The sequence below is a fragment of the Girardinichthys multiradiatus genome, chromosome 6, assembly GCF_021462225.1.
Source record: "Girardinichthys multiradiatus isolate DD_20200921_A chromosome 6, DD_fGirMul_XY1, whole genome shotgun sequence".
NCBI classification, from domain to species: domain Eukaryota; kingdom Metazoa; phylum Chordata; class Actinopteri; order Cyprinodontiformes; family Goodeidae; genus Girardinichthys; species Girardinichthys multiradiatus.
Genome location: NC_061799.1, coordinates 3,515,570 through 3,520,883, shown reverse-complemented (window position 1 = coordinate 3,520,883; position 5,314 = coordinate 3,515,570).

Genomic DNA, 5,314 nt, shown 5'->3' with positions numbered 1-5,314 from the left:
TTCTCAGCTAAGGATAACCAGAAACCGGAGAGATGGCCAGTGAACCAAGCACTATGCCACCCTACATCAGACAGGCCACTGTATATGGGGTGATTGCCATTCGAAGAACCACTTCAGGGCTTTGAGCAGGAAGAGCCTTGAAGAAATTGGAACTTGCTAAAAAAGGATTCCTGTCAACAGAAGATGAAATGCTGTGGTGGCGAGAGGTCAAGAACTGTTGCGCAATCTGCTTGGGCCCAAGTCTGCTCAAAGTCCGCTGGGAAGGACCAGGACGAGAGAAACCACTACATCATAACACAGGTGGCGATGAGTTAGACAAACTGCCATACAGGCCCATCAAGATAACAGACATCTTCATTTGTGGGGGGTGCCAAATCACCACTCTTCCCAGAGTGGTATTTGTGACCCAGTGGGATCTGCGTGAAGAAAGGCCAAGATAGTGTACCTGCCTGTAGGACGGTTCATTTCTTAAGTACTGTGACTCTTGTGGAGCCCAGACAAGATCAGGAAGGCTGATGCAGGTGGTTCAAGCAGAAGGGTGGCAAATAAAGCGATTTTATGATCCACTCAGATCCTTTAAACCACGTCCTGACAAAGAGAGGCCTGCACCATATAGACAGGCCACCCAGGTGTGGAACCGAAGGATGGGGTCACCTGAATGATGGCCTGGATGGGGGACCAACAGATCTGCTGACAGCATCAATCAGGGAGTCCTGGCCCTATGATCCAGCCTCTGGCCAGGTAAGCCGCCCACCTTTAACCACCATACAGCATGCCCTGGTGTTTTGGGTGTATAGAGACCAGGGTCATGAAGGTGTCGGCACTGCACTAGAACAACCTCACGACAATGAAGAACAACAGGCGCAGCCAAGCGGATGGTTTGGGCCCTGGGAGTTGACAACCTGGGGGCAGTTAAAATTAGAAGTTGTTGCAAATCCAGACCTCCCCCTGGTAGACTTGCCCGACACTCCCAAGGAAAGGGGTGCTCGGGGTACAGGTCTATACTACTACACCACCAGTTTAGATGCCTGGGGCAGCCATGGAGCCAGACCCAAACAGAAGGTGGGAGAGTTCATCGTAACCTCTGAAAACTGGCATCGCGATAGGGTGCTACAGATTCCAGGTACTGGGGCTCATGGGACAGACACACCCACTGACCTTAGCTCCACCCAGAAAGTACGACTGGCAGTGCAAATGGTTGTAGTCCCATTTAGAGGTGTGTAAATCGTCGGAGCAATAACATTCATTCCAGAGCAACAAAACGTAGACCCTGAGAAAGCAGAAGTTGCAGCAGCATATAGGAATAAACGCTCACATTCCTGGCCTTGGCCCTCTTTGCCACAGAAGTGGAAATGGACAAGAAAGGACAAGAATTGAAGGACAGACAGGAAATAGGGACAAAAGTTGTCAAGCGTCAAAGGAAAAGAAAACACAAAAGGAAGAATGTTATTCCCCATCGGGTTCCTACACTGATGACAGAGTTAAAATTGGGCCTAACACCTGGAATGGCCTGATGCATGGAATCCCCTATTTGAAATTGCCATCAGGATTAGTTCTACTGGACACACCGAGAGCGGATTTTGCCCCTTTCTATCCAAACTCAGAGAGTTATTTTGTCACTAATATAGAGTATCAGAGGAAAGCAGATCTGCAAAAGCCTAACCATGCTGGAAAAGGCCAAATCTTGCCATGGGATGTAAGTAACTTTTTCCTCTCATATCGCACAATGTCCTGGCCTGGTAACAAAGGGTGTTACCCGCTGGACACTCAAGTTATACTCTCACCAGAAGGGCCTGAAAGCCTGCCATTGATATTCAATACAGTCCACCTTGAAGTGAAAGGATCAGTTCTGGGAATCAGATGGGGACCACATTATCAAGAACCATTACAAGGCATGTATTATGAAGTTTCAATGGCCGGAGCTGTAATTTGGGCCACATCGCCTTCTATGGGAAGGAAAAGGGCAGGTAAGAAACAGTGATGGTAACATATAATGAATAATGGTTATTGCTCTTACTAGAAAGGAGAGGGGATCCGCCAGGGAAGACGGAGTTAAGGACTGTCCCTTCCACAGCTGTGTTGCCCACTATTAGGGTTCTTGGTCTGGTGGGGCGCTTTTTCTCTGGCAGCTTAGGAGAAGACTGTTTATAATGAAGGTTGTTCTCAAACCTTTTATTGTTCTCAGAAGATGGATAGTTTTCCTCATTTTCGTTCTGTAGTGGGGCAAATCTGTTTTGGAGGAGAACTCCATTATTTCCAGCTGTCTCACTCCTATCAGTTGTTGTGACAGCAGCTCGCTGTCGAAGTCTCCTTTTCCCAGGGGAAACCATCTCGATTGGGTTCAGGTCCGGTGACTGTGGAGGTATGGTCATCTGGCGCAGCAACCCATCACTCTCCTTCTAGGTCAAATAGCCCTTACACAGCCTGGAGGTGTGTTTGGGGTCATTGTCCTGTTGAAAAATAAATGATGGTCCAACTAAACGCAAACCGGATGGAATAGCATTCCACTGCAAGATGCTGTGGTAGCCATGCTGGTTCAGTATGCCTTCAATTTTGAATAAATCCCCAACAGTGTCACCAGCAAAGCACCCCCACACCAACACACCTCCTCTTCCATGCTTCCCGGTGGGAACGAGGCATGTAGAGTCCATCCGTTCACCTCTTCTGCGCCGCACAAAGACACGGTGGTTGGAACCAAAGATCTCAAACTTGGACTCATCAGACCAAAGCACAGATTTCCACTGGTCTAATGTCCATTCCTTGTGTTCTTTAGCCCAAACAACTCTCTTCTGCTTCTTGCCTGTCCTCAGCAGTGGTTTCCTGGCAGCTATTTTACTGTGAAGGCCTGATTCACACTGTCTCCTCTTAACAGTTGTTCTAGAGATGTGTCTGCTGCTAGAACTCTGTATGGCATTGACATGTTCTCTAATCTGAGCTGCAGTTAACCTGCGATTTCTTAGGCTGGTGACTCGGATGAACTTATTGTCCACAGCAGAGGTGACTCTTGTTCTTCCTTTCCTGGGGTGGTACTCATGTGAGCCAGTTTCTTTGTAGCGCTTGATGGTTTTTGCGACTGCACTTGGGGACACTTTCAAAGTTTTCCCAATTGTTCGGACTGACTGATCTTTATTTCTTAAAGTAATGATGGCCACTCGTTTTTGTTTACTTAGCTGCTTTTTTCTTGCCATAATACAAATTCTAGCAGTCTATTCAGTAGGACTATCAGCTGTGTACTGTATCCACCTCCTGCACAACACAACTGATGGTCCCAACCCCATTTATAAGGCTTGAAATCCCACTTATTAAACCTGACAGGGAACACCTGTGAAGTGAAAACCATTTCAGGTGACTACCTCTTGCAGCTCATCAACAGAATGCCAAGAGTGTGCAGAGCAGTAATTAAAGCAAAAGGTGGCTACTTTGAAGAACCTAGAATATAAGACATATTTTCAGTTGTTTCACACTTTTTTGTTCAGTATTTAATTCCACATGTGTTAATTTATAGTTTTGATGCCTTCAGTGTGAAGCTACAATATTCATAGTCATTAAAATAAAGACAACTCTTTGAATGAGAAGGTGTGTCCAAACTTTTGGTCTGTACTGTATCTATTATTATTATTATTTGTTTTTTATCATATTTTTTTAAAACATTTTTTATACAGTAAGTCATTATATTTAAGAATGAGGTCACTATTTTTGGTAGTTGCTATTATTTTACTAATGCTTGGTTTAGTTATTATGTCTTATAATCTCATTTTGTCTAACCCACTTTTATAAAAACACCGTACAGTTTCAGTCAGCTATAGTTTTTCCCTTCTAATAACACTTTGCATTTATTTCAAGTAACTAAAGTTTGTTTCAATTAACTCATGTTTTCTCCATTTCAGTCCAGTCCAGTAATTCTGTTAAGGTTAATTTCATCTTGTTTTAAATTTGACTCTGATTTGATCATTCTAAGCCTGACTGGAAAAAGTCCAAACATCTGTTAAAATCCTTTTGTTTTACCATAAAGAACTGACCTAATATTATTATGGTACTGTTGAGGATCACACTTGCTCTTGTAGTCTTTAATAATTATCGTGCACATATACCCTAATTTTTACATAACATGAAACAGACATTCATTTCACAAAAACAGACAGAAAAAATGGACAGACACTGTCTAGATAAAAGTTTGATTACCCTGTTTGTAAAAAAAAAACTAAATTGTGAAAAATTGAAGACAAGTTTTTGAGCTTTCTTATGTTTATCAATATTTTCAATAGAGGTAGAACTATTGCTATCTTTATATGACTTTGGAAAAATTCTGGAAACCTTATTGAGATAGATGTTTGGCAATGATCATCAGAACATCAGACCTTTATTAACGCTTTTAAGGTCCCTCAAAGACGATCTACAATGAAATCAGTCATTCCCATTCAAACACATTCACAATACTTACTTACTTACTTCTCTGTCAGAGCAATTTCATTTGAACATAGTTTTACTTCTATTATTCTTAAAATGCACATTGTTTCCTCATAACCTTTTTTGTTTCAACTAGGTCTGTTTTGAATGCTTCAATTCTTTGTTATTCACCAAGAATCAATAAGGTGGTCTTAGTGGGGTCCACCTTAAAGGTGATGGGTGTCATGTTATCATTATCAGGTCAGTGAGGTTCATAAGTCAGTCAGAACCTTGGTCATTTGGTCTGTGCACATAATGTTTCATAGATCCAGCCTATAATTAGTCAGCAAAACTTCCACACGGTGTGATGTTGTCTTCCACCTATAGGAGAAAAACTGAATGTTAATAAATGAGCTGCATTTCCTAGGAACACTGCATCCCACTGTCTTCCTTCTGGATGGTCATCACCGGCTGAAAAACTTTCATCATTGTATTAGTCAGTTTGTTTCACATATTCACTCAAATCTTAATATTATACCAGTAGGTAAAGTTGTTAGTATCTCATGTAGACTGACATATACTGTTGCATTTGGAGAGGATCTCAGATTTTCAAAGGGCAGAATGTAGACAAAACTGCTTGACACATGAAGGGTAGAGTTACAATCTTCATCAGAGCTCTCAGTGGAGACAGGCTTCTGCTGTGTGCAGAAGTTTTATCTTTGTTTTCAGGCAGCTGCATTTCCTGTGTCAAGGTCATTTCAACCTGGAAAGACTCACATAATGGAGAAACAACGAGATGACGGTTAGAGAGTTTATTTAGAAAATATTATTTATTTGGCGCTCGAACCCCGGAGGAAGACGTAAATGCTGAGGATGAAGTGGGTTTGAATAAACATCTTAGGCCTTGGTATATTTGGAGGGAGTTGGG